At 39.3% G+C, this 24211-nt stretch overlaps 1 non-coding gene across 1 annotated transcript; it reads right to left on the bottom strand.

The window, feature by feature from the left end:
• Positions 1 to 23857: 23857 nt before the first annotated feature.
• LOC133780766 (small nucleolar RNA R71) lies at positions 23858 to 23964 on the bottom strand. The gene has a single exon (XR_009869584.1). It is a non-coding gene; the product is annotated as a small nucleolar RNA R71 (small nucleolar RNA).
• Between the last annotated feature and the right edge of the window lie 247 nt (positions 23965 to 24211).

The raw sequence follows: 24211 nt of genomic DNA, 5'->3' as shown, positions 1-24211 counted from the left end.
TTTGCAAAGACAAGCTGCTAAGTACATACTGCTCGACGGTGTTATGTACCGAAGAGGATATTCAATGCCACTGCTCAGGTGCATTACATCAGAAAAAGCTAAGGAACTCATGAAAGAGGTGCATGAAGGCTTTTGCGGAGATCAAGCTGGGGGGCAGAGTTTGGCGAAAAAAATTCTCCGACAGGGCTATTTTTGGCCAACGATGAACAAGGATTCAATGGAGTACGTACGAAGGTGTGATAAATGTCAGAGATTCTCCAAAATCCCACGAGCAGCTCCAAACGAGCTAAAGCAGATGCAGAGCCCGTGGCCTTTCGCAATATGGGGAATAGATTTAATTGGATCACTGCCAACAGGAAAAGGAGGAGTAAAGTACGCAGTTGTGGCAGTCGATTACTTTACAAAATGGGTCGAAGCTGAACCACTCGCAACCATCACAACCAAGAAAGTTCTCGACTTTGTCATCAAGAACATTGTGTGCCGGTATGGTTTGCCCAGAAAAATAGTATCAGACAACGGAACCCAATTTGACAGCGACCTGTTCACCGATTTCTGCGAAAGGCATGGGGTAATTAAGAGCTTTTCTTCAGTTGCGCACCCCCAAGCGAATGGGCAAGTCGAAGCTGTAAACAAAACCCTCAAGGACACCCTGAAGAAAAGACTTGAAGAAGCTAAAGGAGCATGGCCAGAACAACTACCTGAAGTCCTCTGGTCGTATAGAACATCTCATCGAACAGCCACAGGACGTACCCCATTTTCCTTAGCTTATGGGTATGAGGCCATGTTACCCGTCGAGATAAATCCCCCCTCACATCGGCGTTTAACGTACGATCAAGAGCAAAACAGCCAGCTAATGCTGGAGTCCTTAGACTCAATTGATGAGATACGAGAAAAATCTCAACTCCGAGTTGCTGCTTATCAGCAAAAAGTCGCCCGGTACTTTAACTCCAAAGTTAAAGAAAGAAGATTCAACGTCGGAGACCTAGTGTTACGACGAGTTTTCTTGAATACCCGCGACCCCACTGCTGGCGTGCTCGGACCTAACTGGGAAGGACCTTACCAGATTGAAGAAGTCCTTCACCCAGGCACCTACAAACTTGCACGCTTAAACGGAGATCTCGTTCCACGTTACTGGAATGGGGAGCACCTGCGCAAGTATTATCAATAAACAGCCCTTCTTAAAGGACTGGCTTGTTCAAATTTTTCTATTAATTTTTACAAGTTTTGCAAAGAGGGTTAGCCACGGTGTATGGCTAACTGCTCGTATATGTAAGATTCTGTTTCAGAATCATTCGTAAAGACATGATTAGTCTATTTTTAATACGAAATTATAAGGGACTGTGCTCAGCCAGTCGTTCTTGCCAACCTTTGTGAATTTACATTTACAAGTATTTGTTCATTACGTGTGTTGTTTTGCTGTATTACAAGTATCATTTTTCCGCACGAACAGGAATGTTCGGGCAGGCCATGGTCAAGGCAAGTGACCAAGGACCTAAAGCTCCTCGATCACTTGGGGGGCATATAAGGCACATCGATAGCAAAGCATACTCTCAAGGTATGTAAAGACATGAACAAAATGAGTGAAAGCATGCTTCAAGTACTTAGAGTATTTTTTCAAAATATATGTTTTGATAAATCATGCCAAAGTACTATGCTAAGTTCGGTCATACGGACAAACGTTATAATAAGTAAAAATATTATAGCACCAAGAGTTAAGCTTTTACACCACAAGCATTGCTGCTTGAATGTAATTGTTCGAACAAAAAGATTTACTGCCCGTGCAGCAAAGTTTAGAAAGAAACTATTGTCTTTACATTGCGACCCGTGGGTCGCATGTTCAAAAAGAAAGAAAGACAGTTAAATAAATTAAGAGGCATGGGGGGCAGGAGGATCCTGGGCAACAACCTGGTCAGTCTCTTCCTCGATGGTTTCTTCATCCAAACCAACGACGCTTGGGGTTGCAGGAGTCGCAGCTCTTGCCTCCTCTTCAGCCAGTTGAGCAGCGCACCGAGCCAACTCTGCAACTCTGATTTCCTCTTAAAGGTAGCTAAAGTCAGCACCCTGATTGTGTTTCCAGAAGTTATAGAAACATCGGAGTGTCGTCCTTTTGTACTTTTCCAGATTCTTGGAGTTGTCAAGCTCTGACTGCTGCACCTTGCCCTCGAGAGTGGCAATAGTCTCGTCCTTAGACTTGACTACCCCCTCCAGATGCTTGATTTCACGGAGATGAGTTTTGTTGTACGACCGGTACTCTTCCCTCAGCTTAACCGCTGCATCTTTTGCAGCTTCAGCCGCAGACAGGTTGGTCACCGCTGCATCCCTCTCTCGGACCACCGTCTCCAACTCCTTAGCATGTTTGGCCTCAGCAGCCGAAAGCTCCTCAGCCGCCTTCACCTGATGTTTCTCGAGAACTTTAGCCTCAACCTGCTCAAAGTAGGCCTGGGCTTGGGTACGAGCAGTAATGGCAGAAAGTAAGGCCTATAAACGAAAGAAAAAGAAGTCAAGACTTATCACGAGGGCTGAAAAAACAAAGACTCGAGGAATAAAGAAATACTTACGCTGGAGATCTCGTTCAGAGCCCTGTTCAGGATCTGATCAACTGGTAGCTCTTCAGCTTGGATCATAGCGGCCCCAACACGCTCACCTTTGCCTATGCGTTCAATTCGATCCTTAGCAGATCAAATGGTACGGCTCACGAGCCTGGCCTCATGAGCCTCTTCGCGAGAAAGATGCTCCCTAGCAGGCGCAGGTGGAGGGTTGGACCGAGCAGGGGTGTTTTGCTGTTCAGAAGGAGCTGGAGGAGGGGTAGGAGTTCGCCCAGTTGGCGCAGGACTTTGCCCGGTTGGTGTGCCCTGAGGAAGGTCTTCTGGTCGACTCTTCTTGACTGAAGGGCCTTGACTGGTTGCACCAGTTCGTTTCTTTGACCTCCGTTGAAGTTGAGGGACTTCCTCTTCCTCTTCGGCCTGGTACATGTCAAAGATATTGGGAGTCGACATATCTGCATGAAAATAAACACAAGAGGTTAGTAAGGGAAGAAAAAGGTGAAAGTAAGTAATACAACAGAAAGAAGATGATAAAGTGAATACCCGAGCTACAACTACTGATCGCTATACTATTGACTCTATTAATCATATACTCATTTTCTGGCATGAAGAAGTTTGGCCCTAGATTTGGAGCATATGTAAAGTTACCATCCCCGTCAAACATGTGACAGGGGATTGGCAGACCATTTAAAAGCGAAATAACGCTACCATTGTCATCAGAAGACTCTTCCAAGTCAACAACTGGTTCTGTGGCCTTTTCTTTCCCCTTGCCTTGGGGAGCAGAAGGCCTTTCTGCAGAAGGGCTGCCCGAGGGTTCCCTGATCGTAACTCCTGTTGGCCTCCTCCTTGGAGAGGGCACAGGAAGTTGCTGCTCGGGAACCCCCCCGGCAGTGGGTTCGTCCGTTTCGGACCCTCTATTGTCATGGCGAGGAGCCAGAAGGCCAGACGACCTCAAATTCTTTTCTAGTGTCAAGGTCTTGACACATTTGGTTGCGGCAGACATCTTGGCCAGAGTATCAGACCTCGACACCATGTCTGGTGTTGGGGTCGGGCACAACCAGGGGCCTGAAAAGCAGATCAAGTTTGAGAAATGACAAAAGGAAATACTCTATGATAAAGTATCGACCAAGGCAAAGACAAATTTGTACCTCCTCTCGCGAAGGCCAAGTTGTTACTGGATATATTCGGAGTAAAGAAGTACTCCTTGTTGTAATGTCCCACGTTTGATATATGGGTAGTGCCACTCAAAAACGTCTGGCCAGTTTCCTGATGGCAGAAGTGAAAAAAGCCCGTCCCGTTGTGTTGAGGATTGGACTTGAGGTCAAAGAGGTAGTTAACCTCATGAGGTGAAGGTTCTGGCCATTTGTTAAGTTTGTACAGGACATAGAGTGCAGCCAACATCCTATATCCGTTAGGGGTTATTTGAAAGGGAGTGACGCCGAAATAATTGGCCACCCCCACAAAGAAAGGATGAAGAGGGAGATAAGCCCCCGCTTCAATGTGATACCGGGACCAGGCGCTGTTTGCTCCTCCTGGACGATTAGCCCTCTGCTCCGCAGTAGGTCGTGTAATGGTCACCCCCGTTAGGGGGTATTTTCTGAAGCAGTTGGCGACCATCCGAAGGGTCATCGAACTGACTGGAGGAGTGTACCACTCGACATCAGGTGGATTGCGATGACGAGGACGAGCCCTAGTTTGGATATTGGGGTCAGGAACAAGATTCTCTCGGCCACTGGTCGAGGGAGCCCCCGCCTGCGAATCAGGCTGGGCAGAAGAAGAAGGAGGGTTACTTTCAGTTTCGGGCCTTTTCTTGCCAGAGGATTTTGAACGGGCCATTGAAGGAGAAGGGTGCGGTCTGGAAGAGGCTCGTGAGAAAGGTATCTGGTGGATGCGATCGGCTGGTTGTTCTTCTCCCTCGATCAGTTGGGCGAGGAGGTCGTCGTCGATGGGTCTCTCACCTCCCCACAAATCTGGCATTAAAATCTGCAAACAGAAGAATGGGGAGGCGAGGTCAGAGGAATCTAGGAGATTCTTAAAGTAGCGCTGGTCGAGTATAAAAGCTAAGCCTTTATATAACAGCATTCTAACTAAGTCTCTCTGTGCAAACAGTTTAAAAAACAGACCAAAAGGGTGAAAGTGAAAAGTTTTCCTGAAAAGCTTTTTCGACTCCCCTTACGGCGGGAAAAAATTATTTCTAACTGGCTTAAAAAATCGAAATGCTACTTCGATCCTACGTCCTAAAAAGCACTGATCCTGGGTTTTAAACCTACTCATAAGCCTACTTTGCCTACAAAAACATCTTATCTACAGGCGTTCAAAAAACCAGAAACCAAGAGATTCAAACAGTACACCATTTAAAAGCATGCACCACGAAAGGTTAAAAGCGTGGAGTTTCAAAGTAACTTACCAAGGAAAATGGTCGTGAAGATGGAAGTGAGAGTTTCAGGAGTCAATGAGCCCACCGTCTGATCCTACAGCACAAAGGAAGGTTCGCCGGAGAGAGTAAAGCTCTGGTTTTTAGGGTTTTCGACAGAGAGGTGGCGTGCGTAAAAAGGAAAGAAGTGGCTCAAGTAACCTTATATAAGTTTGTCTTTGGTATTCAAAAGGGGTGATCATTAGTTTTCCATTTTCGAAGTATGGGGAAGCGTGATGGTCGTCAAAATTGTTTCTGGGAAACTGAAAAGCCTTGATTAGACAGGAGTGGTTTGCTTTTTTCAAGAACGCACGAAGGGCTCTGACACGTCAGGAGGGGTTACCGAAGGGTCGTTCGCTCAAAGTTTATTTACTGTTCGTGGTAAATAAACTTTGGGGGGCGAATGTTATCCAATAAATTAGCATTTGTGACGTGGCGAATAATCTCTTGACACGTGGCTGACACCTGGAGCGTCTGCTAGAGTATCGACCAGGAGACACACCAGAAGCAGGACAGACCTGTCTTTACCACGACCAGACTGGTCGGTGGTTCCGCTGGCAAAGCAACATTTATGGAAAGATCTTATGAATCCCGAATTTATCTCATGCAATCTTCTGAATATCCCATGATTCAGGGGATAATATCTGTAACAATATTGGGCAACCCTCCATGAGCCTATAAATAGCAGAAGATGGCTCATGGGAAGGGACTTTTGGAGCTCGGAAATCATAGAGATTATAGAAATTATCTGAGTAAACTTGTATTGCTTATGAGGAGTGTTGAAACTCATTGAACCCAAGTTCTCTGATCACACTTTTGATCCCATATCAATATCATTCTAAGTGGACGTAGGTCATTACCAGATCCTGGGGCCGAACCACTATAAATTACTGTGTTTTCTTTACTTTTGTCATTACGTTATTATCTATATATATTCGTCTATATCATTCATATTTTGACTCAGTGTCAGTTGGCTAAATCGTGGGTCAACACATGCGTAACACGCCCTCCAACATAATTGCTAATCTGTAAAAGAGAACCGAGTCCCCACACTAAGATCTAGCCAATAAATATTCTCATCAAGGGTAACTATCGTGTTACCTAGGGCATCGCTACTTATTCAAGAGTGTAATCCAATTTACACGGTTTTACGGAGACTTCTATGTTAATCAGTGGTGCTGGTGAGCAGCTGCCCCTAGGGTGTTCAACCTCACTCAAACTTGGCAACCCCTAGTATCTCTAGGCACTCTCACGGAATGGCCAATATTCACGGCTGCTATCCGGGAATAACTTATCAGAGCACTTGCTCGGATTCTAACCGTCCAATGATTAAGTAAGCATGAGGGCCCCTAGGTCCCATTTATCTTGGCGCCCCTAGGTTTAACCACCTTATCCTCATCTCATGGCCACTCTTCGCGGTAATGAACTGGACATAAATAAAATCAAGCAGTGTGACGGGGATCAACCGTCTAGGATATGACGGACTTCTACCGTTCATATTTTCTAAATCAGCACTCACTAGACTAACGTCTCTAAGCAACTTTCTATGACAGCCTATGTATATGCATGTATCCCTATACTAACATACAAGACAATAATCATTTCATGTTGCAGCCATACAATATAAGTTGACTTACTTGGAGTCCTTAGCGCTCAGCAGGTTTTCACCCTCCAACGTTCAGTCCAGTTACGCTTAGCCAATACTGTAGTTATCCATACAGTATACTCGGATTAATTATGGCACTAATAATTCATTATTATTATTTTGGGCAGTTTGGTCATTTTAATAAAAGTCATTTGTAAGGATTTATAATCCTTATTTGGTTTTAAACCTATTAAGGAAAGTCATACAAAATATTCGAGACTAAACCCTAAGTCTCGGGGAGACCTATCCTAAGGTCTCGATACCTAGGCTCGGGTATCACAATGGTATTTTCCCACAATCCACTAAAAATCTTATTCTTTCAAGATATTGCTATTAACCCGCACTTTCGACTAGTCGGTTAAAATATGTAAGATTTTAGCCGGTATTATATCCAGAAAATACAAATAAATTCCTGAATTATTTTTAAAGAAAATAAACTCTTTAAATTTTCCTTTTATTTTTCTTAAGGTTTTAATATCTAAAAACCGTTTTAAGAAAATTGCCTAATTTGTCTTAATTAGGAAAACCGTTATAAATTTCTCATCTTGACTAATTAATTTTCCAAAAGCAATTAATCAATTTTTACTTACTAGAAAAATAATTTATTTAATTATTTTCTCAAAATATAGGGTTTTAAACCCTCTTTTAATTTATTAACTATTAATAAATTAAATCTCTTATTTTTAGAAAGAATAAAAACTCTTTAATAAAAATAATTCATTTAAACTCAAAGGGTAAATTTTAGTGAAAATATGATTTCAAGACTTACCATTTTATATCTTGAAATAAACAAAATTTTACTTTTTACCTTATGTTCCAAAATCTCATTTTTACACTCAGTGTGAAAAACCTATTTTTCACATTTTTAACTACATACTTCGTTAGTTCATAACTTGAAATCTACTTACCCAATTGTTACCAAAATTTCCCAATTCCATTTTTGTTATGCCATTTAGGTCTTTGAAAAATCTTAGGTCAAAATGAGCATTTTTGATTGGTGAAATCATTTTCCAACAATGAGGTAAAAATGACCTTATTTTCAAGTCCTTATTTTTCCCAAACTTTGACAGTTAATAACTTTCAAACCGTTCAATATTTTCTTACCAAATTTTACAGTGGAATAATAGATTATGCCAGTAATATTTCCACAAAATTTTAGAAAAAACTGGGTTCATTTTCCCTATACAGTGGCTGTCCAAACTTGGTTCCGAAAATAAGAATACGAAAAAACAGTTTTTTACCTAAACTTTGAAATAGTATAACTTACTCATTTCTAAACATTTTTTTGTGTTTCAAAAGCTCAATTTTATGTACTCAATCTCAACAACATCACAGTACAATTGAATTTTACAAAACCAATATAAAGTGGCTGCTTGACCCCTTGGAATTCACAGCTCAAAACATGTTTTGTTTTAGGGTATCCTACAAAACCCTTGGGGGTTTTGGTTCCCAATTTCAAAAATCAATACACATGCATCATAAAAATTATTAAACAACTACCATAACCTTATTAAATCACCAACAAGAAACTTTAAGCATTAGATATACAAAATAATGCTTAAAACTAAAAACCCTACAACAAAATCATCAAAAGTAAACTTTTTACCTCTTTGGTGTTCTTGCTTAAGGTTTGGACCTTCCTATTAGCTTTGGCTCCTCCAAAACCTTTCAAAATCCCTAACCAACTTCCCCCAACAACATATTTAATTAGCTATTTGAAACTCTAAGCTTAAAACTTTACAAAAGCCTAGATTAGTGAAGGTTTACCTTAGGGAAAATACTTCCTAGACCAAGACTTAGCCTCCAAGTTTTCCTTGGTGTTCTTGAGGTTGAATATTGAGAGAACACTTTGAATGGTCTAAAAAATCAGATGAGTGAATGAGAGAGGGTGGTGTGGTCGGTTGGGGAGGGATGGAAGAGTTATATACTATCTAATTTATCTCAAAAACACTCAAGTGTTTTCCTCCCACTTGCCCACTTGACTTCTTAATTAAATGGGATTTAAATTTTATAAAATTTGGGTTCACACCACTCTAAAACACCACATGGCCGGCCACCCTTTTCCATATATGATCATTTCATTTTTTTTTAATAAAGGTTTCATAACAAGAAAAACCCAATTTGACTTTCTACACCTTTTTCACTCTCATTAAGTTTTAATCACCAAACTTACTATTAATTAATTAAATTAAATGTCTCTCACATTTAATTTAATTAATCACATAATAAAATTTAACCTAAGGTCCATTCATGGAATAAAATTCCCCATTTCGGTAAAATTAGGCATTTAACACAAAATGCCCTAAAATTTCCATTTTCTTTTAGGTTTATTATTTTTGACCAAACTTTAACTTTTATGAATGTATTTTATGCCCAAAATATAATTGCCATGATTTTTCGTTTTATTTTCCGAGATTTTTACCCGATCAGGGTTTTTGTGTCGGTCCAGGACCGAAAGTCTGATCTTGACTTTTAAAATCACAAAATTCATATTTTGGCTAGCAATAACTCATGGAATACTTACAAAAAAAATATAATATTATTTAAAATAATATTCTTAACCCGGGGGAAAAAAATCCCGACCCGAGTCGTTTAAAGGTACCCGAAAACGTAGGACGTTACAGCAACGTTTAAAGATATTTTATCTTGATAGTGGAAAAAATATTTAAATTTTACATTCAATATATAAAAAATATATAAACTCTCAAAGTCAAAGTCATCTAGTCAATAGCTAAACAGAATCCAACTCAAACCATTTAAATTTGTAAACTTACAAAATCTAACTGAAACCATAAAACAAAATATGCTAAACAAGTCATTCAATCAATAGCTAAACAAAGACATCCATTCAATACCTAACAAAGTCATCCAGTCAATAGCTAACAACGTCATCCATTCAATAACTAAACAAACTTATCTAGGCAATAGCTAAACAAAGCTAAAGTTAATAGCTAGATAAAGTCATCTAGTTCATAGCTAAATAAATTCTAAACTTTTCACTTCAAATTCAGCAACCAATCTATTCTTCTATGCTTTAGCATATTTAATAACATTGCTCTTGATACCTCGTTCTCAAACTTCTCAATAGCTTTTGTGTATACTTCTGCACTAATTCCATCAATTTGATTAAGATCTTCAACAGTCTCATCCAATAAGTAAAGTGATGTAGATGTTGCCATTAATCTCTCTATTAATTCTGTCTTTCGCTTTGCATTTTCATTATATGTCACCAGTGCATTTGCCAAAGCTGATGAAAACTTTGCTCTTTTTACTGATCAAGAGTTCAAAGTGGCAATTGATTTACCTATTCTTTTGCTATCATCCTCATCAAAACCACTTTCTTCATTCCTAGTAGAAGGACTTATTGACATTGCATCATCATTATCATTATCAACATCATCATCATCATCATTAGAAGGACTTCGAGTTGAAGGATGAGCATGTGAACCAGTTGCAGTATTATCACCAAAGATAGTGCATAATTTCTTATAAAACATACAATGTTTCTTTCTAAATCTTTTAGAAGACTTGTTAACCTACATGAAATCAAATTATAATGATAATGTTACACCCAAATTTCAAGAATAAATAAATAGTCTCGAAATGTAGCCTCGTAAGTTGTAAGCTCGAAGTTAACAAATATTGGCATTATACTCGCACAAATAAACACAGATTTCTAGGGCCATGTCATCAGCACTCGAGCATGAGTTCTAGGCTCAAAGGTAGAATTCTCCTCCAAAAGGATGAGTTTGAAAAACTAGTCGAGCAAAGAGGTGGCGACAAATGGAACGATGAGCTCAAAATTACATGATCTCGAAAGCGTGTTGAAGCAGTGTTCAAGCTCGAAGACGCGTTAGACATAGACAAAGAAAAGTTGTTAGGGAATTCCTATTTCTATGGGATTAGGTTAAACCATGTATTGAATCCCTATTTTTATGTGATCATTATTTAAATAATGCATTTAGGTTGTATTATTATTATTATTCAAATATTAATTTCAATTTAAATTTGAATATATGTTGTAACTTACCGAAATTTATGGGAAGATATTCTTGTAACCAGCTTTATCTCACACACAACTTTGTACTGAGAAACGCTCTGTGAAAATTGCTATTTCTTGAAGCTTTAATGCAGGCCTTAATAAAAGTGACTTGTGGATGTAGGCAGATCTTAACTATTTAAATACGTAAAAATCTCTTTCTTTTCTTTTCTTCCTGTTTAATTGCTCTACATAATTACGTTGATGAAAAATGGCGTCAACAGTTTGGTTCTTTCATTGAGAGCAATAAGAAATTATTCTTACCGTTTAGAAAAAAAAAAAAAAACTTCCCAATTAGCAACAATGATTGCCCTGAATATTCCTGGAACCAGTGGGCGACAACTTCCCCAAATCCCTGAGGAAAATACTCCACGTACTGAGGAGCATCCTAAAAGGCCTAGAAAACAACCAGTCATGGATCGGAGTCCCAATGAGGTGAGCACCTCATTGTCTCCCAGAGGAGGGCCTTGTCAAAGTTCTAAACCTAATGAGCAGGATTATTATAATTTGGAGAGGTATGTACCAGTAGTTGAGCTAAAAAATTGGAGGTTGCATGTACAGTGAGTCGAGGCAACGCCACTAAATGAGGAGATGGAAAGACAAGCCACTGAGACCCAATCACCTCTGCGGAGGACTAGGGGGCGACCTCGGGGAAGTACGGCTGCCAGGATGGCCGAACAAAGGGCCCAACAAGCTCAACTGAGGCCTAGGGAAAATGCGGGAGAAAACCTACTCACGGGGTCATCACGAAACCCTGTCAGGAACAACCTAGCCAAGGACATTCTTGCAGACCCTGGGAATAACCAAGCTCCCCCGACAGCTCGGAGTGATAACCCAGGACATGCATGGAATAATAGTAAGCCTAAACCTGCAAAGCAAAACAATGAGAGACCGCCACGTCTCCAATCAGGCATCCTCTATCACCAATCAGGCATCCCTCTCCAGCTCGGGGTGTGCCCCAGTAAGCTACCAGCGGAAATCGAGCTAGGGAGAGAGCACCCTATTGGCCTTCTCAAAGTTCTAGAAGTGGAAGCCAGGATAGGAGCCATCGTGCTAGACCCGACCATAGGGGTGAATGCGAGGTCCCACTGGGGGCACGTTAGAAACATAGACAGGCTAGACAACCCCAACCATTTGGGAGTTATGTGTCGAGGTCAAAGCAACTGGAATTAGGGGGCACGTGAATAAACCACCTCACAATTAAACCCCACAATGGTAACAACAGCCAGAAAGAACTGTCAGCTTCCTTGATGGAAGTTAAGATTACAACAGGTCGGTGAGTGTCTATAACATCGAGCCTAGATATTATGAGAATTATCAGAATGATTATCCTGATCTTCGAGACCACTTGAACTAGAACTGGGGGCAATTTAATCAGCCGAACCCGGATATGTGGGCACACTTAAATGACCAAAGGCAGCCTCTACAACAACTATATGGAAATCAATACAACCATATACTGCGGCAAGGAGCTAGAGTTCCTACGAACCATAACCAGCTCCCAGTAGCGCAATCTCCCCTTCCGGTGGATTTGGTTTAGAAGAGAATAAAGAAAAGGCCTACGATTACGATGTGGAGCTCAAGCCTTTCGCTCCTCATATCTCGAGCACAACTTTCCCCAATGGTTTCAAGATACCCCACTTGGCGCCCTACGATGGGACTACCGACTCGGGAAGTCACCTAAGCACATTCAATATTGTGATGCGAGCCAACAATGTTTGATATGAGCTCAAATGTATGCTCTTCCGCACAACACTCACTGGACCAGCAAAGAACTGGTTTGACAAGAGTTTCGAAGAAATTTGATCTCGTCTTGGGATCATTTGTTTATGGAGTTCAAAAAGAAGTTCCAAGCTTAGAGTATAAAACCTGAGGCTTCCAACCTAACAAATGTTAGACAAAAACCAGGTGAATCACTGAAGAGCTACCTAGCGAGGTTCAATATAGAGGTAGCCCGAGCTCACAATGTTGATGACAATAGTCATCTTATGGAAGTTCGAGTTGAGGTTCTGCTAGAAAGTCCTCTTTGGGACGACATGAAAAGGAAGCTAGTGAGGACAATATCTGAGTTCACCACTCAGGCCCAGATGTTTGTCAATGTAGAGGAGGCAAGGTTGGCACTTAAACTGGCTCATTCACCCTCGATAACTACAACAACGAACATTAACTCATCAACTACCTCGGCTACGCCCTCCGCGACACAGCACACAGGAGAAAATTCTTTTAAGAAAAATAAGAATGAAGGGAACAACCCCGAGGCAGATGGGGGTAAAAAAAAAAGGAGATAAACACTTCTCCATTTACACAGTATATACTGAGCTCACAGATAGTCAAGAGAATATACTTGTTGCGAATGAGAATTAGGTCCCCTTTAGGCAATTCGATGCAATGCGACATTAGAGAACGAAGAGGGATTCAAACAAATTCCACAGGGACGTGGGTCATACAACTGAGGAATGCAAATAGTTAAAAGATGATATCGAGGGTTTGATCTCGAGAGGCTTCCTCGAACAGTATATTCTAAACCGGAATCAAGTTCAAGTTGTGCCTAGTCAAAAGGTCATTCCGACTCAACCTGCCCAACAAGCTGCAGCCCCACATGCGAGGGAGGGTAACCGACCTCCCCCAATTGATAGAGAAGATGTAATAACCATCACAAGGGACCACACATTGCAGGGTCGGGTAGAAACACTCAGAAGAGGTATGTCCAAGAGCTTAAAATGAGAGACATATCTCCCTATGTGCTAGAACTGTGAGTTTCGAAACAACAGAGGGTTGAATCCCAACCTATCTATTACTGAAGAGGACACTTTGCACATTTAATTTCCTCATAATGACCCCCTAGTCGTAACCTTCCAACTCACAAATAAGAGGGTGTGTCGAGTTCTGATTGACGATGAGAGCTCGATTAACATCCTATATAAAGTGACCTTGGAAAATATGGGTTGTCTATTCGAGACCTTAAAGCATGTGGAACAACGCTATATAGATTCTCAGGAGAGGGAATTGTTAGTACAGGATCTATCGAGCTCCAAGTAACCTTGGGAGACTACCCAGTCTCAACAACCAAGATGTTGGAGTTCATCGTGGTAGACACCCCATCCGCCTACAATGTCCTGCTCGGGAGACCAGCCCTAATTGGGCTGGGGGAAATTACATTTGTCAAGCATTTGGCCCTTAAATTCCCAACTACCAGCGGTGTTAGGACATGGAAGAGGATCAATTAGCAGCTCGAGAATGCTATAACATCTCGATGAGGGGGAACGGCCAAGATAGTGCGCGGACCCTAGTAATCATTGGGGAAATGGACGAGGTGGTATACGAGGTCGCGAAGAGATTGACCCTAGAGTAGAATAAGATAGGGCCAATCTCATTCTGATCTAAGAGCTTGAAGATATTCAACTTGATGAAATGGACACCGCCAAGGTGGTAAAGATTGGGAATAACCTCCCAAAGAATGCAAGATAGCAGTTAATTCACTTCCTAAAGGAAAGTCAAGTCCCAATGTTATAAGCCATATGTTAAACATCGACAAAAACTTCCCTCCAAAATAGCAGAAGAGAATACTCATCGACGAAGAGAGGAAGAAAGCCTTGAAGGATGAGGTTGATAGATTAAAATCAAATCGGTTTATCTGAGATGCTTTCTATCGAGAATGGATTGCCAAGCCAGTGCTGGTCCCGGAACCCAATGGAAAGTGGCGAACTTGCATTGACAATTCGAACCTCAATAAAGCTTGTCCAAAAGACTATTTCCCTCTGCCTCGAATCAATCAGCTTGTGGATCCAACCTCGGGTCATGGCATCATGTCATTCATGGACGCATATTCTGGATATAACCACATAGCCATGCATGCATCTGATTAGGAGCACACAAGCTTCATGACCAATAAAGGGCTATATTGTTACAACGCGATACCCTTCGGGCTCAAAAATGTTGGGGCTACATATCAGATACTAGTAAATACCATGTTTGTCGAATAGATAAGAAACAACATGGAAGTGTATGTGGATGATATGTTGTTCAAGTCCAAGTACAATAATTACCATGTTGATGACCTTGCAGAGTGCTTTGCTATACTTCAAAAGTACAACATGAGTCTCAACCCACAAAAGTGCTCATACAGAGTACCTTCGAGAAAGTTTCTTGGATTTATAGTAAACGCTCGAGGCATCGAGGCAATCCCAGATAAATAAGGGCCTTAATTGACATGCATTCACCTCGAAAGCATAAAAATGTCCAGAGTCTAAATGGATGTATGACGGCTTTGAGTAGGTTCATCTCGAAATCTATGGACAAGTGCTTACCATTCTTTAATCTTCTAAGAGGGGAAAAAAAGTTAGAATGGTCAGATGAGTGTGAGCTTGCTTTCTCAGGCTCTCAAAAAGCATCTCGTTGAACCACTTATCTTATCCAAACCAGTTACGGGGGAAATGTTGTATTTATTCCTTGCTATAGCCGAGCATACAATCAGTGTAGCACTTGTTCGGGACGATAAAAAAAATACAAAAACCTGTCTATTATGTAAGCAAAAGATTACTGGGGGGAGAATCAAGATATCCACTGATGGAAAAACTCATATTGTGCTTAATACATGCGTCTTGAAAACTTCGACCTTACTTTCAAGCACTCCCCATACATGTGTTGACTAATCAGCCTTTGAGACAAATATTATCGAAACTTGAAGCATCCAGAAGACTATTGAAATGGGTTGTCAAACTTAGGCAGTTCGAGATTACGTATCACCCGAGAACGACGATAAAGGGTCATGCCTTGGCTGACTTTATAGTCGAATGTACAAGAATAACCAACGAAGAAGTCGTAAACATAGCCAGCGAGCTGTGGAGACTATATGTCGATGGATCCTCTAACGAGAACAGAGCGGGGGTAGGAATTATCCTAATGACCCCATTAGGAAACATGTTTCATTCAACCTTAAGGTTTGGCTTCAAGACCTCCAATAACGAGGCTGAATATGAGGCACTATTAGCAGGGCTCCACACAGTTGTTGAGCTAAAAGCTAAATCCATTCACTGCCATAGCAACTCTCAATTGGTTGTCAACTAAGTCTTAGGAGAATACCAGGGCCGGGGCACTAAAATGGTAACATACTTGGAAAAAGTCAAAATAGCTTTGATTAGTGCTAAAAAAATGTCAATTTATAAGTTTTAAAGTTCAAAATAAATTAAGTTTTAATTAATATTTTCACGAATTTATTGCAATATATATTTTTTTATTTGAAAACATTAATTGTAATTTATTCTGTGTTTAATTTTCAGGAATAAATTGCATTTTTGGCATTTGGAAAAGCAAAAGAACTGAAATGATTAAAACTGAAAAAGAAAAAGGGAAAAAATGGCATTTTTGTGGTCCAAACCTAACAGGAATTGGCCCAAAGGAACCCAAGCCCGCTACTTAGCAGCGCGCCACATGGTGCAACCTCCGTGCAACATGCGTCCTCTAGCAGCCCAGCTCCACCTATGCGACCCACCCATGTGACCCAGCGACCTACGAGCACCACTCTGACCCGCGCCTAACCTGCCTGCTTGCTTCTTTCCCCTACTCACAATCATGACACGTGACCTTCCACTATTGGCCGCGAGTTTATCAAACCCACCAGCTGCCACAATTGTGTTGACAACCCATTTTGGGCCTTGGACCCTCCCATTTTGAGCTTTAAATCTCACATTTTGTATTAATTTAGAAAAATGGGCATGATTACCATTTACTAAAATAGCTAGGTTAATATTAATAATAAGATTTGATTTTTCAAAATCATAGGTTTAATTTCTTTTTAGTCATTTTCTTCTTCTATAAATATGGATTTTTCTTTCACATTTGGTATGTAATTTTGAGAGTACAGAAACTATAGCAAAATTTCTACTCACTTTCTTCTTAGAATTTTGTGAGAATGATGAGCATAATGGCCTAATCTTCCTAGGAATGTTAGGGATGATTTCATATGCTAGTGATGTTATTTTGCTACTTTGATTTACTATGTTCTTAATATAATGCATTTGAGTTATTTATGTTTTTTCAATCTCATCTTTATTTTGTTATCTTTATTTAGTTTTGCTAATAATATATAAGATTAGTCATGCTCTTTCTATGTGTTTCTAATTAGTAAAAGTAATATTGATACATAATTTTAAGTCTAATCTTCTATTACATTATTGCCCTTGGGTATTTTGTCATTTTTAGATTTTTCATAAGATTAACATTGTGCTCCTAAAGTAAAGAACTTTATAACTCAAATAGACTTTTGTTAGAAAAGAACATGGACTTTTATGTTAGATTTTCCAAGTAAATGTTGGGATGTGAACTATTTACTTGTGTAATTTTGTAAATCAAATAGCTAATAGTAACTAAACAAGCATATGGATGATTCTTGAAACCTTTTTACTATTCAACTCTTGATTACATCTTATTTTTATTTCACTTGTCTCATTTTACCATTTTATCAAAAAAACAACAAAAAACCCCAAATCTCCATTTCCATCACTTTGTACTAATCTTTTGTGTTTAATTTTCTATTAATACTTTTGTTCTTAGTTACCTCCTTGTGGAATCGACCACCCATCTACACTACGACCACCGCTTAGTGAATGCATATTTTGGGCGTTAATCAAATTTTGCCAACGTTGTCAGGGAGGTAGTTTGTCAAGAGTTTAGTGGACTTTTTACCAAGATGTTAGTATCTTTATTTGTATTTTTGTTGGTATTAATGTTGTGTTAGGATAGTGTTATTCCTCTTATGTGTGTTGTATTTTTTTTTCTTTCTTCCATTTGGTAATCTTTGGTAAATTTTACTATTGTTAAAAAAAGTTAGTTATATATATTTTCTCTTTCGGTAAATTTTTTTATTAATTACATATATAAATATACATATATACGTAGAAAAAAAACATAAAAAAAATAAAATATATATGTATTATATATTTTTTTTTGTTTCCTTTTTCTTTTCGGTTACATAAAAAAATTTAGTTATTTAATTTAATTTAATTTTTAGTTAATCCTAATTTCATTTCATTTTCTTATTTTTTTTTATTTTCTTAGTTTAATAAATATTTGAAAAAATAAATTAAGCTTGTTATTTTATCTTCATTTCATTGAAATTTTTAAAAAAAAATTACATCTTCCTTGATTAATATTGTGAAGTAGTTATATTTAAGAGAGGTTTTCTTCAAGGCGTGAGGTTTTCTCTCTCGCTTCTCCATGGTGAGACGCAAGAAGGTACACCAGAAGCCTGTTACTATCAACAAGGTGAATGAAGCACCAATGATTGGAGGATTGGGTGAAGCAAAGTTAGCTATTGAAGATGAAGAGACTTCGACTGAGATGGAGGAAATTTTCAAAGATACTATGGTTGAATTTCTTGAGATTGGAGGATCGATAACTAGGGATTTGAGTGCGAGTAGGCCTGGGTTGAATGATTTTGGTCTGAAATGGAGTGAACAAGAAGAGAACGGTAGTGATTTTCAAAATCAGGCAAAAGATAAGTGGTCTACATTTAGAGCAATGTTGCCGAACCAAGGAGGTGCACAGTTGCAATTTGAAGAGCCATTACTTCAAGATGGCCAACGAATTGCTCAGATGGATGTGGAGGAAATTGTAGTTGAGGTGTCTTTCTGGAATTCAGCCGTGGTTTGTATGGTTTTAGGAGCCAATCCCCCATTTGCAGTTTTTGAAGGTTTCATAAAGAGAATGTGGGGTAAGCTTGGTATTGAGAGGATTGCGAGATTAAATGCGGGGTATGCACTTGTTAAATTTAGAGATGAAGTTACCAGAGATTTGGTGTTAGAAGCTGTGGTTTTGCATTTTGATAGAAAGTCAGTCATTGTGAGATCTTGGACCACTGACTTAGCTCACATGAGGTTAGTAAAATATGTTCCTGTTTGGGTGAGATTACCTTGTTTGGGTTTGCAATATTGGGGAACTAAATGTTTGAGTGCATTGGTGAGTACTCTTGGGAAACCAATACTTGTGGACAAGGTAAGAAAGGATCTTTCTATGATGCAATTTGCTAGGGTGTTAGTGGAGATTGACATAGCAGATGAGATTCCTAAGTCTATCCAATTTTTGAATGAAAGAGGTCAATTAATGGAACAATTTGTGGAGTTTGAATGGTTGCCAACACAGTGTAAGCATTGCAGGGTTTATGGCCATACTGAGGCTTTGTGTAACAGGAAAATGGGGGAGATTTGGAGACCAAAAGAAAAGAAATCTGAAGGAGAAGATAAGGTCAATTCTTCTGAGCTGCATAATGTCACAAGTAATTCAGAGTTAGCTTCTGAGTCTTTATCCAAGGATAAGCAGAAAGAAGACTCTATGGAGTGTTCTGATGTTCAGTTGAAAACAGGTGCTTCTAATGTTGATAATGGTCAAGTGTCCAAAAAACTTCAGGTAGATGGGGGCAAGGAGAAAGCTGACAGTAATGAAACTCATGAGGTGGATTGGATTACGCCTAAGAAACTGGGTGGGATGAAGCTATTAGCTACCAAGGCTCCGAATAAGCTGAGGAATACTTATAGTGTATTACAGGATAAGAGGTTGGAGGTTACTAAATTGGCTGTCATTATAGAAAAGAAGTCAAATGGGGGAGTTCAACATTCTTAGCTGGAATGTTCGAGGACTGAATAAGAGGGAAAAACAGAGATCCCTTAGTGCTTTCTGTAGGCTTAATAAAATTGGGTTAGGTGCTTTTCTTGAGACCAAATTAAGGGGAGCTAATTTGGAGGAGATGATGGTTAGATATTTTGATGGTTGGAACTTTTATAAAGGGACTACTATTGAGGGAAGAATCTTGCTGGTCTGGAAGTGTAGTATTTTGTCAGTGAAAGTATTGCAAGATAGTGACCAATATATTCATACTTATATTAAGGAGTTACGATCGAATAGAGAGTTCTGTGTGACATTTGTTTATGGTAGGAACACGATTCAGGAAAGGATTCAGTTGTGGCATGACTTATCTTGTCTAACCTTTCTAGTTACACCATGGTTAATGGCAGGGGATTTTAACTCAGTATTTGAGTTTGATGATAGGCTTGGGGGTCGACCTGTTTCTGTTGCTAAAATGGCAGATCCTCAAAGGTGGAAATCGTTAGGATTGGCTAATGAGCTTCGGTCTATTGGTTCTCAGTATACTTGGACCAATAACCAAGCTGATGGGGCTAGAATTTTCTCTAAATTGGACCGTACTTTTAAGAATGAAGAGTGGACGGATCTCTTTCCTGATTCGATAGCTGTTATAAAATGGGATATAATATATGATCATTGTTTCTGTATTGTTAAGGCAATGACAGATGTGAACACTGGTTTTAAGCCTTTTCGGTTCTTCAACACGTGGACCGAACATGAAAGGTTCAAAGTTGTTGTTATGCAAAGTTGGAACAAATCCATATCAGCTCATGGGTTAGATAGAATTATGATGAAACTGAAGAGACTAACTCATGTTCTTAGACATTTTAATAAGTGGGAGATTGGTGATGTTGAACACAAGTATCAGGTTGCCAAAGAGAATTACAATCATGCTCAATACCAGCTTCAGCAAGATCCTCATTCAGCTAAGTTTCAAGCTGAGGAACAGAAATCTTTTGTAAATTTGGTTCAGCAAACCAGGTTCTATGACAGTTATCTTAGGCAAAGAAGCAAAGTCAACTGGCTCAGGTTTGGAGATGATAATACAACATATTTTCATGCTTGTTTGAAACAGAGAAAGGAGTCAAACCGAATAACCTCTTTTGTTACTGATACTGGACAGATTATTGAGAAGTATGAGGATGTAGTGGCTCACTTTTTACATCATTTTCGGAGTATTTTGGGTAGTCAAAGTAAGGCCTCGGGTCCTATTCAAAAGGAGTGTTTTATGTATGGTAACATCTTATCTTTAGAGCAATAGCTGGTATTAATAAAGCCTTTTTCTAAGAAGGATGTTAAAAATGCTATGTTTAGTATTAGTTCAATCAAGAGTCCGGGTCCTGATGGTTATGGTTCGGATTTTTTCAAAGCAATGTGGAATGAGCTTGGTGATGATATTTCAGACGCAATTCTAGGGTTCTTTCAGCAGGGTTTGCTGCCTAAAGGCCTCAATAATGCTATGCTGTCATTGATTCCAAAAGTAGAGAATCCGACTAAGGCTGTGGATTATAGGCCCATAGCTTGCTGCAATACATTGTATAAATGTATTTCAAAGATGCTATGTGGTAGATTGAATTTGATCCTTCCTTTGTTAATCCACCAAAATCAAGGAGCTTTTGTTATGGATAGACTGTTAGCTCATAATATCCTTATTTTTCAAGATATTCTTAAAGGTTACAAGAGGAAGCATATCTCTCATAGATGTGTGATGAAAGTTGATCTAAGTAAGGCTTATAATTCAATTGATTGGCAATGTTTGGAGGATATCCTTGCAGCCTTCTGTTTCCCGGGACAGTTTATTAATTGGGTTATGGTTTGTTTAAAGGATTCTTCTTATTCAATCTTGATGAATTGTAGAGTTCAAGGTAGCTTTCTTGGAAGGAAGGGGCTTAGACAAGGGGACCCGATTTCTCCTTTGTTGTTTGTTCTTGTTATGGAGTATTTTACTAGACTTCTCATTCAAGCTACTCAGAATAAGGAGTTCAGATTTCACCCTAGATGTAAGAAGCTGAAATTGGTGAGCCTTTGTTTTGCTGATGACTTGGTGCTATTTTGTAAGGGAGTTGCTGCATCAGTTCAGATTATTCAAGACTGTTTCAAATCATTTAGTCGTGCTTCTGGTTTAACAGCGAATTTAGATAAGTCTCGAGTTTATTTTGGGGGTTTGACAGAGAAAGAGACCAAGGAAATACTGAAGGGTCTTCACTATACTGAAGGTACTTTCCCTTTAAAATACCTTGGAGTTCCTCTTAGGCCTACAAAGTGGAAAGCAGGGGACTGTGCGACTATAATAAAGAAGATTCACTTGAAATTGCATCATTGGTCTAGTAGGCATTTATCTTTTGCTGGGAAAGCTCAACTTATCCACTCTGTTTTATTGAGGATTAGAGCTTTTTGGATGAGTATTTTCCTTCTCCCAAAGAGTGTTGTTACTGAGATTGATCAAATGTGCAGAAAGTTTCTTTGGGGGACCAGGAGTAGTAATGAAAATAGGAGTAAGATTCACCTCACGGCTTGGGATCAAGTTTGCCTTCCTAAACACTTGGGGGGTATTGGGTTTAAGGAAGGGTCTAAATGGAATATGATGCTATTAGCTAAGTACCTTTGGGCTATTTCCTCTAAACAGGATATCCTTTGGGTGAAATGGATAGATGCCATTTATCTTAAACGACAAAATATTTGGGATTACAAAGTTCATTCAGATGTGAGTTGGTATTGGCGTAAGTTAGTTAACTTGAAATATGTCATCAATGCTGAGATGTTGGAGAAGGCAGCTAAGAACAACAAGATTAATGTTAGCAAACTATATGTTCAGTTGCTTAACAAGGAAAGGGCTCATTTTGCTCATGTGGTCTGGTGCAATCTAACTTTGCCCAAGCATCGTTTTATCCTTTGGCAAGCTACTTTGGGGCACTTATTGACCAGAGATAACCTGGTGAGATGCCATATGCAATTTCCTTCTGTCTTGTGTCCAACTTATGAATTGCAGCAGGAAAGCCATGACCATCTGTTTTTTCAGTGCCAGTTCTCTCAGCTGGTGAGAAGCTGAATTGTTGATTGGCTGGGAATTGATATCTAGCCTATTCAGTTCAAAGATTGGATTGCTTGGATGTTGGGGAAGCCGAAGGGTCTGTAGCAAAAACTGTTGGCAGCTGTTTTAGCTGCTTCAGTGTATATGATTTGGTGGAATAGGAACCAGTGCCTGTTTAATTTCTGTTCTTTGTCTGTAAATAAAGTTGTTTTTTTTATGCAAGTTTGCTTAAAAGCCAGAGTTGATAATTTGTCTAGATCTAAGTTGGAAAGCAAAGATGTAGCTTTCCTTGAGAAAATTAATCTCTTGTAATCCTCGGCTAGAGGGGCTCTCTGTGAGCTTGTTTTTATATTTGGCTTGTGGTTCAATATATTCTTTGTTTCATCAAAAAAAAAAATTGTTAAGTAGTTTGCTTCCTCTCTTTACTTTATTTTTATGTTGATATTGTGTGATAATTTTGTTGCTTTAGGTTTCTTAGTTTAGACTTTTCTTTCTCTTTGCCTTGGCTTTCCATAAAAGTTAGTTATTCCTTAAAAAAAGCATAAAATTGCGTAAAATTGTTCATAACATTTCAATCATAAAACGCTTAGTATTGAGAACAATTGTGTAATATTACAAATGGTAAAAATCGATATTGTTCTGTCTTGAAATATTGGTTGTTAAATAAGGTTTGTGATAACGTTACCCTCCACACTTACCTGGGAACCTCAGGGAGTTCTGTTTAAGACAAGTGTGGGTCTAAAACGGTACCTTGGCAACCTTCCCAATCGGCCTAGGAATATTTCGAGCATATATATTTGCACTATTACATTTTTTTAACTTATTACTATAAGAAAACCAAGCTTGTTCTATCAAAATAAGCAATTTTACTCTGCTTAAAGGTTATTAGGTCGAAAATGTTTAACTTGTGATCGTCCATACTTACTCAATAACCTCGGAGAGTTCTAGTAAGACGTTGGAGATCACCCCAAAACCTCCAAATCTACTTGAGAACAAGTTTTAAAAAAAAAATTAAATAAAAAATTAAATAAATTCTTATTTCCGAGAGTGGATGAACCATCACGAAACTTCTAGTGAAACTTCTTTCAATTCATCCACCACTCCTTTCGAAACTCCTTCCACCACTACTGCTTCTCCACACACCTTAGTTGATAATAATCAATTCACAATGGCTCACAATGATGAAATCCAACCAAGAACTCTCAATGAATACCTCCATCCTACTCGCACTTCCACGCCTTCATGCATTATATTCCCTCCTAATATGCGTGCGTTTGACTTTAAAGCTGGCATGATTCAAATCTTGCCCACATTTCATGGAATGGAAAAGGAAGGCCCATATGTTCATATTAGAGAATTTGAGGAGGTAGTAGCCACGTTCTATAACCGAGTTGAAAATGTTGATTCTGTGTGACTAAAGTTCTTCCCCTTCTCCTTGAAGGACAAAGCCAAAAGCTGGTTATACTCTTTGAGACCTAGGTCTATTGGAACATGAGAGGAAATGACCAAATATTTCTTTTTGAAACACTTCCCTAGCCACAAGACCAACTGTCTAAGATGACATATTTCTACATTTTCCCAAAAGGACATTGAAACGTTCTATCAAGTCTAGGAAAGATTCAAAGAACTGTTGAATCAGTGTCTGTACCATGGCTATGAGAACTGGCATTTGGTCAGTTACTTCTATGAAGGCCTCATAAGTCGTGAGCCCCAGTTTTTAGAAATGTTATGCAATGGTGAATTTCTCGAAAAAGAGCTAGACGATGCTCTTGAATATCTCGAAGAAACCTCAAAAAAATCTCACACCTGGACTGGTCCAAGTGCTACTGATAGCACCAACCGACATAAACCATCTAGGATCTATCAACTTTGAGAAGAGGATAGTGTTAAGGCCCAACTCCAA

The sequence above is a fragment of the Humulus lupulus genome, chromosome 5 (genome assembly GCF_963169125.1).
Source record: "Humulus lupulus chromosome 5, drHumLupu1.1, whole genome shotgun sequence".
Lineage (NCBI taxonomy): Eukaryota > Viridiplantae > Streptophyta > Magnoliopsida > Rosales > Cannabaceae > Humulus > Humulus lupulus.
Note: the sequence above shows the minus strand (reverse complement) of the source record. Positions and strands in the feature narration are given on the sequence as shown.